Source organism: Wyeomyia smithii, chromosome 1 (assembly GCF_029784165.1).
Source record: "Wyeomyia smithii strain HCP4-BCI-WySm-NY-G18 chromosome 1, ASM2978416v1, whole genome shotgun sequence".
NCBI lineage: Eukaryota > Metazoa > Arthropoda > Insecta > Diptera > Culicidae > Wyeomyia > Wyeomyia smithii.
In genome coordinates this window covers 59624122-59637262 of record NC_073694.1, presented here as the reverse complement: position 1 = coordinate 59637262, position 13141 = coordinate 59624122, and positions in this window count along the sequence as shown.

Below are 13141 nucleotides of genomic sequence, written 5' to 3'. Positions count from 1 at the left end.
GGTTGTAGCTTTCTGCTGAAGGTGATGATGTTACATTTATCTACGAACAGGGTAGGGAGATTTCGCTCCAATCACCGAAGGTATCAAGCAACTTTTTAATTCCAGGCACCATGATCCAAGATCTTGGAGTTTTTCACATCGTCCGCAAAGAGTAGCTGTGTACTTCACGGTAATCTAGCAGCAACGTCCTTGATGAAAAGTGAGAACAAAAGTGAACCCAGATTACTTCTTTGCGGCATTCCAAAAAAAGTAGAGAATAGCTCAGAATCTGACGACCCAATACTAACACATACCAGAGGGGCCAGATCTTGTTGGAGGCTTTGGCAAAACTCAACCTAGATCTGGCCAACGTTGGGAACAAAAGTACATTTAGCAGAAATGGCGCGGAGTTGATCATCGACCTGACGTTCTCCAGCCCAGGACTGATCAAGAACTGGAGGGTAGACGACGGCTACACTAATAGCGACCAGCAGGCGGTCTGTTATAGTGTAGACAACAACGAGAGGCGGCAAGCGACGAGAAAGGCCAACACTCCGTTCGCCCGCGGGTGGAAGACATCGCATTTTGATGCCGAGGTATTTGAAGAGGCAATTAGACGAGAGCGCGAGGGAGGCAGTCGGCTTCGCCTGATGCTATGCTATCTCGGGCGTGCGACGCCACCATGCCTAGGACTCGCCAACCTAGGAATGGGAAGCCACCGGTCTACTGGTGGACTGACGAGATAGCGGACCTTCGCAGTGCGTGCCTCCGTGCGAGACGGAGGATGCAGCATGCGCGAACAGACGAACAGAGGACAGAACGCCGCGCAGCATTCAGTTCTGCCAGATCGACGCTGAAGAGTGCGATTAAGGCCAGCAAGGGGGCCTGTTTCGATAGGCTATGCGCGAGTGCCAATACGAACCCGTGGGGTGACGCCTACAGGATCGTAATGGCCAAGACCAAAGGTGCGCTGGCGCCTGCAGAGCGATCACCAGCGATGCTGGAGCGAATCATCGAGGGACTCTTTCCGCGCCACGAGCCAAGTCCTTGGCCTCCGGCGGTCGAGTCCCACGTCCGACGTTCCAGTATCTCAGACACAGACCAGGGATGGTCGGCCAACCTGCCGAACATCCAATCCGTGGGCGACGACAGCCGTGTCGAGGTTCAGGAGGAGGCAAGGGTTACGAATGAGGAACTCATCGTGATCGCCAACTCTCTAAAGGTGAGCAAGGCACCGGGACCGGATGACATCCCTAACCTGGCAATCGGGCTGGCGATAAAAACGGCCCCCGGGCTGTTTCGAGTAGTCATGAAGAGGTGCCTGGATGACTGCCTCTTTCCGGATAGGTGGAAGCGGCAGAAATTGGTCCTACTGCCGAAGGTTGGGAAACCACCAGGTGACCCATCGGCATATAGGCCTATCTGCCTGCTAGACACGACGGACAAGGTGCTTGAGAGGATTATCCTCAACAGACTGGTGAGGTACACAGAGGGTGTAAACGGTCTGGCAGCAACCAGTTCGGCTTTCGGAAGGGCAGGTCCACGCTGGATGCCATCGCCTCCGTCACCAAGACGGCGGAGATAGCACTCCAGCGCAAGAGAAGGGGAATACGCTATTGCACAATCGTCACGCTTGACGTGAAGAATGCGTTCAATAGCGCCAGTTGGGACTCCATAGCGCTCGCGCTCAGGAGCATCCACGTACCGGTGTCGCTGTACAAGATTCTGGATAACTACTTCCAGAATCGAGTACTGGTTTACAACACAGAGGAGGGTCAGAAGTGCGTCCCAACTACTGCCGGGGCTCCGCAAGGTTCAATCCTGGGTCCGGTGTTGTGGAACGTCATGTATGACGGGGTGTTGAAACTAAAGTTTCCTGTAGGGGTTGTGATCATCGGCTTTGCAGACGACATAACGCTAGAGGTTTACGGCGAGTCTATCGAGGAGGTCGAGTTGACGGCTGCGCATTGCATAAGCTCGCGCATCATAAGAAGGAGGTCACGGTTGTGAAAAACCGTAAATCAGAGCAACAGGCGGTGGTCAGAGTCGGAGACTGTACCATCACCTCAAAGCGATCGTTGAAGCTCTTGGGGGTTATGGTCGACAACAAGCTCACGTTCGGGAGCCACGTCGACTATGCCTGTAAGAGGGCCTCATCGGCTATTGCAGCACTATCTCGTATGATGTCCAATAGCTCAGCGGTCTATGGCAGCAAGCGAAGACTTCTTGCCAGCGTGGTTTCGTCCATACTTAGGTATGGTGGGCCAGTATGGTCCAGAGCGCTAGGTACTAACAGTTACCGTGGTAAACTGGAAAGTACCTACAGGCTCATGTGCCTGAGAGTTGTGAGCAGGGATCGTCTAACTACTCAGAGCTGTGCAAAAAATCTTCGTGCGTCTCGCAGATTTTTGTGCACGTCTCCAATATTTGGAAGGAGTAAGAGACGAAGGAGAGAGAGATTTTATACTTGAGAGTCAGAGATCGGGTGCTACTCATTTTTTTGCGTGCAAAGCACACGCCGTTGGGAGACTGCACAATAATTTCTAAAGAGACGAGTAAGAGCAGTTCGGATTGCACTGTACATTTCGTTTCTAAAGAGACAGGTAAGTGCAGTTCGCATGTCACAGCACTCTCTATCCGTCTCTTTCCGGAGATGTCTCTGTGCAATTATGTGCAATAAAAGCGTTCGAAACTTGCTACGAATGTTGCATTGAAATCTGTGTAGGGGGATGAGGGGCATAATAAGCACACGGGGTGAAATGGGCACCCCTCTTATATGCGAAACTACGCATTTTTTAATACAATGTGGTATGTGGAACTGTTCCGTAGTTACTACAGTATATCTTGATGTAGAACAAAAGTGATTTGTCTGTTTAAAATATGGAAATATACTGAAAAAATCAACTTGGTTCCCGGATGTTGGAAAAATTATTATTATTGCGCACTACAAAATAAGCTTATACGGTCGTGCCTCAATCAAGTATGTAGACACATCAATATGACGTATGGGTCGTACCCCAAATTTCACTATCATTGACGTTTTGATTTTAAGCTATAATTAGTGTTAAAATCTCATATTAACTTTAACTAATTCGATAGGAGCGAAATGGTCACCTATAGTTGGGGTGAAATAAGACAAGGTGTGTTATCACATAAATTTACCTGAAATTCATCTCAGTAGACTTGTGAGACTTGTTCTGTTTCCATAGTCAGTGTTTGTTTACAGTGATGGTGCGAACATATATTAGAAAATCTTTGGAGCCGAATCGATCAGAAAAAAGGGACTGCAGGCAGAATTGGCCACCATAAGGCACGACGGGACATTTACGAAACAAGCCGCCAAGTATCATGGCATCTAGCGACAAACGTTGGCCCATCAGTTGTACTTCTACACAGATATGTTCTATAAGAGTGCTCATTATGCCCCAGTGGGAAGCTCATTGTGCCCCACACATCCACTGATTGCTAGTTTTATAAGCATGAATCTAATTTGTGTTTTTCACTATTACACGATAAACTTTTCAATGCCCCTATTCCCCCTACGAGTCAGCAGGAAGCCGCAAACGGGCAAAGTTTTCACACAGCACAGGCATAATCAGGGTTGCCACTCTCATTTTTAAATACATTTAACTACTGCACAAGAAATGTAAAGCTAGCTTAATTTTGTTGGTTTCGTTGGAAAGTCGAGAAAGTCCGTAATCAATGATATCTTTTAAACGTCGAATTATAGAGAATAAGAAGCACCTAGAAAAGGAACAATTTCCTCTCTTAAATATGTGATAAACATGGGTTTTGTTGTTAACTAAATTAAGTTTTAAAGTCTACTGTACAAGAAGTTCTTTGACGCCTCTTTATGTTTAGGTGCTATTTAACTTTAAAAGCATTAAGCTGTGCCTTCATTTAGTGTTGTCAACATAGAAGCATACCTTTCAAAACAATAATATGCGTTGTACGGTTCATTTTTCATTTTTTTGAAAAGGTGTGATCCGCATCCTCATACAACACAGATAATCGTTATGCGTGAAAATGTCGAAAAATAAAATCTGTATAACTACAGATTAATCTGAATATGTGGCATCACTGGCTGTGATCAAAAACTCTCTCAACAAAGAGGCACACAAAACCCAAGAAATTTTCCGAGGTAGAAACTACCGTGACTGCGGGTAATTCTGCGCAGCACGTTTTCCGCGCACTCATCTTAAAAAACTATTTTTCAACAGTAAATTTTACTAAAACACAGTTGATTTGTGTGCTTTACCATGTGCATAGCATAGTCTGCTATAATAGTACAGAGATTAGGTATGTATTAGTAAAATTTACTGTAGCAAACAGTTTTATAAGCTCAGTGCGCGGGAAAATGTGCTGCGCAGAATTACCCGCAGTCACGGTACGTCTTTCTGCACTATACTGGGGTAAATTCCGTGAGGTCTCCTGAACGACACGAAAGGGATCCGAACTGCTTTTACTCGTCTCTTTGGAAATTGATGTGCAGTCTCCCAACATCGTGCATTCTACTCGTAAAAAAAAATGAGTAGCACCCGATCCCTGAGTAAGAGACATCTCCAGAAAGAGACGGATAAAGTGTGTTGTGACATGCTACCTGCACCTACTTGTCTCTTTGGAAACGAATGTACAGTGCAATCCAAACTGCTCTTACTCGTCTCTTTAGAAATTTATGTGCAGTCTCCCAACGGCGTGTGCTTTGCACGCAGAAAAATGAGTAGCACCCGATCCCTGGTTGTGAGTGCGTATCGTACGGTGTCATACGATGCAATCTGTGTCTTGTCCGGCATGATGCCTATCAGCATCGCCATCAAGGAGGACAGAGAGTGTTTCGACCACCGTGACACAAGGGGCATACGAGGCACCAGAAGGTCATTCTCGATGGCAGAGGGAATGGTCTGATTCCACAAAGGCCAATGGACGCACCGACTTATACCGGAGATATCCGGCTGGGTCGGGAGGCGACATGGCGAGGTGAACTTCCACCTGACACAGATCCTGTCAGGCCATGGTTGCTTCAGGCAATATCTGCACAGGTTCGGGCACGCGGGGTCCCCCATGTGTCCCGAGTGCATGGAAGAGGAGGAGACTGCAGAGCATGTCTTCTTCGTATGCCCTCGTTTCGTAAGAGCGAGGAGCAACATGATGGCTGTGAGCGGGCCTGGCACTACTCCGGACAATCTTGTCCGGAGGATGTGTGACGACCCGGACATCTGGAACACGGCCTGTGCGGCCGCCTCCCCCTGGAGCTACAACGTCCTGGAGCTACAACGTGTGTGGCGGGTCAATCATCAACACGCCAGTGGTAGCTAACTACCAGTCTCTAGGTAGTTAGCTAGGAGGTTATAAGAGTAAAGAGGGTGCATCACGCACAAAAGCCACTTCCCGACGTAATACTTAACCGTCGTTCCGGGAAGACCAGGGCTGGAGACTGGAGGGGTTTTAGTGGGTCGGGACAGGGATCAGTAGGTGTCTGGGGGAGTGTAACTACCCAGCATCTCTCCCCTAGTCTCATCCCCACACCCTGAGTTCTCTTCTCAGGTGTCTGTTTGCAGATTTCCCCGCAACCTTTGAAAAAAAAATACTAACACATACAACTCTGTCAGTCAGGTATTCTCGAAACCATCTCACAAGAACGGCCAGCTCATCCAGCTTTCGTTGAAGAATGTCATAGTTCACACGATCGAATGCTGCCTCGAAGTCCATGTAAGGTTTGTTCCATTTAGAATTTGGCCGCATACCATTTCCGATTTCTTTATGAGGAAACAACGTACAAAATTGGTAAAAATATGTTTTTGCAATGTCTTTTATTAAAATTATTTGTCTGCTGTTCTGGTGAGCTCTCGAACTTTCCATCGAATACTTCCCATAAATTTCTGCACACAGGCAACATCAACCGTATCGGCCATTTTATTTACCACTTCGCCATATCAGATAATGTTTTGATTGATTTGCCAAACTTCTTTTGTCCTCCTTCCACAGCTACAGATGGCTTGCCAAATCATCAACTTGCGGCCGAATTTATCCGCGAAAACAAATTTGAACCTACTTGGAGCATTCCCCTCACGGATAGCAAGGTAAAATTGGACAAAACCCAAAGTCCATTTTGACGTATGTTTCATCGGCCGTCAAAATACAGTCGTTGTACTCCGTCAGCACTTGCTCGTATAGCTTTCTTGCACGGGTTTTGGCTACCAGGTTCCGCGTGGCCAATCGATCTGTTCTGCAGGAATGAGCTGAGATGTTTCATTGTTGATGGAGTTTCGACCGGGTGTCAAGAGGTATTCCCTGGGTCCGGTGGGGGTACATCTTCCACAACAGAGGGGCCCTTATTATTCAAGGCTTTGCATCCCACAACATCCTGCGAGTAATAGGAGAAACCCTCTTGTCTGTTTATCCAATAATCCTAGAGTATAGACTCTTACGTTGATTTGGAGCCTTCTGCTTTTTTCCAACGTTGCTTTTTTCAATTTTCGAAAAACTGATAAAAAAACAGTATAAATTATACACTCTAAACCACTTGTACCAAAATTTTCAAGACAAAATACCTAATGAATAAATTGTCTACAGCGTTTTCCCGTGATGCAATTTGATGTGGGTCACCCTTTAAACCGGTACAAAGTCTAAATAAGCTTATTGTGTTCCTCTAATCAGTCGGCTGAACAGATTATAAACCGGAAACAGCTAATTAAAGATGGGTAGGGATTGGGGGAGACGGGTGAATCCTCAGCTAATCAAGCTAAGCTTATTATTCAACAGTTATGCATTTTGAAACGATTATGTACAGCAAAAAAAACATCTCAAGTGCAAGTATATGAAAGAAATACTCCATATTTCAGGTCTCATTGCTGCTACGGCACGTAACCAGAGTTGGTGCCAACGCGCAACGCCACAATATGCAAAGTGGTAATAATTTTTCTTCTAATGCACAATTTTGTGCAATGTTCACTTCAAATTTAGAGTGCAGTGAATCTACTCGCACATTGCAATAGTGGCTTACGTTGAGATGATACCCGAAGCAGGAAAAGTTTTCCTCGCTTTTGACTTTTTACTTGTATTAACGTATGTTTCCATTAATAAATTTAAATTAATTGCATTATTATGACTGCGTGACTTCATCACGCACTCGGTACGCCAATGTTGGTGGTGTTGAGACGCAAAAAAGCCTCTGATCCGCAGACTGAGTGACTATGGGATGCATTTTTCTTCGCTCATGAATACTTGTGTAAATGTGTGCGAGCGAGAGCGCAACAGCGGATTTCGTCCGCTTGCTGCTGGAAAAAAAAAAAAAATAGAAATAATGACTAAATAGATGCAAGAGAAATGGCTCTCTGTTCGGTGCTTTAGTGTAAACAATTAAATCATTCTATTGTTTTAAACGGAAACATATTAACATACATTTTGTATCCGTTCATGCCACACGGGATGGGTTTCAGCTTTAAATGGGTTCACAGGTGTGTTCCCAACCCCTTCCGCACATGGTTGTACAGTAACGATGGAAAATGATTTAGTTATTATCGTCACGTTCTTCAAGAGCTAAAACCCGGTGAAGTTCTTAACATAATGCACATTTTCCCCCCGGTTTCTGTTTATGATTATGATTGGTGTGCGCTCGGGAAAGCTGCGAAAACCGTTAGGGCTTTGTGCCAATTGCACTTCTAATGGGAGACTATTTCCCTAGTTTCCACCGTCAATTCATCATTTATCGTGCCAAAGCGAAACGGTGGAGACTGTGTAATGACACACCTTTTGCTCAGAACAATTAAAAATTATTGCAAGCTGCTTGCTTAGTCACTCACGCTGCAGGGAAAAGCGAGAGAGAGAAAAAAGGAATATACCGAAGGGAAAAACATAACTTTTAGCAAACATTTTCCCTGCTCTCGTCTCTTCCGGCGGTTCCCTTGCTCGATTTCCTCTGCTGGGAGCGGTCGGCGATGGATTTTCTGACCGTTTGAAGTCGCAAGTGGCTGGCACTGAGTGCAATTTTCCACTTTAACGGTAACGATGATGACGGATGGAGTCGGCCGCTCGCCCCGTTCGGCGGATGGAGTGGAAAACAAGATGTGATCAATTCCCAGGGGAATAGGGGTTGCTTGGGTAGCGCTGAAACTGTTAGGGACAATGGATTGATTTGTAGAGAAAATTGTACTTTAGCTTTTTTATCAACTTAAGAGTATTTGACAGCAGGTACAATTACCGGTTCGCCCTAGAATTCTAGAAACTTTTAACCTTAGTTCCTAGAATGTTCCATTCAGCATATTCGTATCATTCGTATGCGTTGAACTGTTGTCTTTGCAATCAAACAAAAAGTTCGTCAAAAGCAACACAAAATACCATCCAAGTCCTTCAACTTTTTGCAAAATAAAAGCAGCAGCGTAAATTCTCCTTGAATTCCCCTCATTGAGCTGGAAAAATGTACATAAATTAGTAGACGAGAAGAATGAGCGATCGTTGTTCCCCGGGTGTTGTTACGATTAGCAACACTGTTCCCAATCCCGGAGTATAGGCTTCTGTCCGTGCTACCCATGCTGCCGTTTTTTTAATGGTAACGAATCAAATCGACAGCAGCCACATTTTCAACAATAACATTTACGGGTGCGCTGCTGTTAAGTTCTAGTCCGCTCAAGAAAAGATCATTAACACTGCAGGAGCCGTTGCCAAAGTTTTTTTTCTTTTCTGACTCACTAGAGTCTTTAACAAAAGGAGTCGCACTGCATCTACCTCTTATTTTGCTTAGCGGTAGCGGAGGAACGCGGACAGCACTATCAAAAAGCAGCACCAGCGCTATTGTGTTCGTCGCTGGGCATTTTCTCGGCCAGGACCTGAAGAAGCCGGAGTTGTACGGAGCGCGGACCGACATGTAAGAGTTTCATATTCATTGAACCGTGAAAAAAGGCGAAAAACATTTATAATATTCCCGCGGACACACCTCGATGGCCGTTTTGAAGCGTTTACCCGTACGATGATTGGAAATAATCGCTGATTGATCGTCAATCGCTGTCAAAGCCCCGCTGGAGGCTGCTTGCGTTGCGGGGGATTTTTTTCTTGTTCAGCCGCTCCGCGGTGTTTGGCCACTACTGTCCGGTTCGATTTGAGCCCGCTACCATCATCTTCTGACAAAGAAAAAAAAACTCAGGAGAGAATGATTTTGAAGGTCAAAGTATAAAACTGTTGGATGATCCTAAACGCGGTAGAACGCTCATTAATGTTGCATTCTCTCGCGGAACTTAGATCCGGCCAAACTGTATGGGGAATCCACTTGGCTAATTCGTTATCAAATTTTACTTTTGTCATATTCATACAGCTTGTAACATATAACATCATCCTGCTTCAATTGTTTTCTCTATATGACAACGTTACACCTATACCATAAACCCAGTGGTGGGCACCATCCCGCTAATTCGCTAATTCGCTAATTAGCGACGCTAAAATTCAGTTAGCGATTTAGCGATTTCGCTAATTTTTGAGCTGGTTAGCGAAACTGTTAGCGTCGCTAAAATATTGGCCTTCGAAACGCTAATCGCTAATTCGCTAAATTTTGTAGAGAAGCGACAATAGAAATATTTAGAAAAACTGTGAATCGCTGATGGCGTACGTAAATTGCTCCGAAAGATGAACATACTTTACTGCGAAAGTTACTTTTGTCAGTTTTTTTACCCTAGAATGAAGTTCCAGTTATCGTACAAGCCACAGGAGCATTTTGAAGAACAAGCACAAGGTCTAGATTGAATTTTCGCCACACCAAGAACTTTGGTAAATTGCAATGCGCTTGAAATTATGACAACTTTGGTTCTACTTTTTCGATTCAGATAATAATTGAATTTTTATGAAAACATTCCTAAGAGTATCTATTTTCAATGCAAGCTAAATAACTTTTGTTATTCTTGTAAGTAAATGTTTTCGTTTGTCTAACCAAAACAGATCAAAGTGGTCCAAATCTTACAAAACACGAGCAATAAATATAGCGATATGACCATTTACATATTAAAAAGTTAGCGATTAGCGAAAGTTCCGCTAATGTGGGTTTAGCGTTTAGCGTTTAGCGATTATCGAGCTAAATTTTCCGGTTAGCGACTTAGCGATTAGCGTCGCTAAATTTTCGGTTAGCGGTGCCCACCACTGCATAAACCTAACCTGCCTTTTTCTGCAAGTGTACGTAGGGTGATGTATTATGAGTGGACCTATTTAGACATCGATTTTCATGTCACATTTCCGCCTTTAAGGTGAATAAATCTGGATACACTAAATACGCTTCCATTTTTTGAGAAGTTTTTTTTTCGAAATTTCATTGCTAAGAGTGTATAGAATCACAGTAGGTATTGGCTGTCAGTAAATAACATGAGACAAAAATTAAAATTACACTACTAATCACGCTACTAAATTGCACATAGGGATGTCCAATTACTTCTCGATTAATCGAGTTTATCGATTATTTGCGAAAATACTCGATTAATTTTTAATCGATTAACCGACTTTTCGATTATTGAATAATCGAATAGTTGACCCTGATTATTGTTCGATTATAGTTCAACTTTGTCCAAAAATGGGTAAATTGGTGATGCCAGCGGTGAAGAAAACACAAGAGATTTCGAAATCTCTGTCCTCACTTATTTTATATTATCCAATTAGTTGAAAATTGTAGTTGCAACTGGTGACAATTGAATTTACTCGCAGACCGCACATTATACCTTACGTCGCAAATAGTGCGCTGTATAGCGCATCTGATGTGCTATACAGCGCATTACTTCCCACGTAAGGATATTCAAAGTCGCGATTTCGATTTAGTGCTGCGACGTTAATATTTCATTCAAAATTATAAAAATGCGCGCACGAACGAAAACTAAACTTCTTTTTTTTTGCGTGTTCACAAACAATACTCTTGGCGTCGTGACCACGAAGTTAAAAAAGATTTTAAGGGCTGTTCGCACTTACGCGAACTCACATAAGCGATTGTTAAAATATGTGTGAGTGCCAGAGCTAAAATATTTTCTTCTCTCTTTTTCGCATGCAAGAACCGAACGAATTCGCGTTGACGGTGTTGCTGATATTTTGTTTGTTTTTGCATGCGAAAATGAAGAAATGAAATATTTTTGCTTTTTTCATCACGCAGAGGTACAACGGGAGGCAAGTCAGGCTAACAAAGTATGCCAATTACCTCTGGCAGATTTTGAGAGCTGAACACTGAACACATCTAAAAAGTTTAAGGGTATGTGCTTGAGTGCACAAACGTAGGCTTGACGTGGGACTATTGTGGGTGTAAAGATTTATTTCTGCCATAGCCATAGTATATAACACACACTAAACGTACAAATACCAAACACAACAATCCATGACCTGTCATAAACCATAGCATACAAACTAATAGGAAAAATAATTAACTTGTTGCTCATAAAAGTATTCTGTCGTAAATAAATTTACCTCGGATGAATGCATTTTTGCACACACATGGTATACACACATACACCTTTTACACACACCCTACTCACAAGCACACGATCCTCAGACACACCTACGCTACTTACACACACACACACACACACGTACACACACCCACACACCACTTACATACACACGCCACTTACACACGCCGCTCACACACGCGTTACTCACACACACGTCACTCACACACACACACTTTCACACACACATATTAACACACACACACACACACACACATTAACACACACACATTCACACACACATTGAAACACACATATTGACACACACACACACATTGACACACACACATTGACACACACACACATTAACACACACACATTAACACACACACACACATTAACACACACACACACATTAACACACACACATTAACACACATACACATTAACACACACACATTAACACACACACACGCGCTACTCACACACACACGCGCTACTCACACACACGCGCTACTCACACACACACGCGCGCTACTCACACACAAACACACACACACATACACACACACGCTACTCACACACATACACACACGCTACTCACACACATACACACACGTTACTCACACACATACACACACGTTACTCATACACACACAGACATACACACGCTACTCACACACACACATTCACACGCTACTCACACACACACACACACATACACACGCTACTCACACACACACATTCACACGCTACTCACACACACATACACACGCTACTCACACACACACATACACACGCTACTCACACACACACACACACATACACAAGCTACTCACACACACACATACACAAGCTACTCACACACACACATACCTACGCTACTCACACACACGCTACTCAGACACACACACTTGGTATACGACACACTATACCTACACAAATTCCTATCGGCAGCATCCAAATGGCTTCCAAGTCTTCCAATGCAATGGTCCCTTCCAACGGCTTCCAATGGTCCCCAGTCCAGTTTCGGGCTGTATTCCAACAACAATATCTGAATTAGATTACCACTGGTGGGGTCCAACTCAGATCGAAGGGAAGCCGAACTGTTCGCTTTGACGGTCGACCAGGGAATGAACTTCTCTCAACACGGAAAGTCCTTTTATAGCGTCACTCAATGTGAGGAACTTGGGGGAAGAATCAATCACGTGGAAGCATTTCTGCTTTCTTTCTTCGTCGCTTACGTTGGGTGATGAATGCGATGCCAATTGGCTGGCATTGCTAGCCAACGATTGAATGCGTGAAATCATTTCTTCTATGTTTTTGAAGTCTGCGTTAGGGAAATATACCAATCGTATGAAAAATGTATGTGGATATTCGACCTTTAAACTTTCCCGCAATTTTCACGGAGTAATTAGAAAATGGTAACTAAAATTATCATGTTATACAAATCTTGTATGTTTTAGCTTTCCAGTGGTATATTACCAATTGAAATCGGAGCAGTTGTTTGAGCGCTATTAGCATCTAAAATTTTCCATTCCGCCAACCAAAAACGTTACATGTTCAATCCAGTTTTCCCAGAATGTACCTTAGTATAGTGAAGAAAGACGTAGTCCCACGTCAAAAGATTTTTTGAATTGGTGAGTAAGACGAAAAACGTTGCTTTTCTTTGTATGAACATATGTCACATTTAATATAATTTTAGTTAATATGATGCAAAAAGTTACTAGGCAGTGTAGAGAGAAGCAACCAACCAGTCA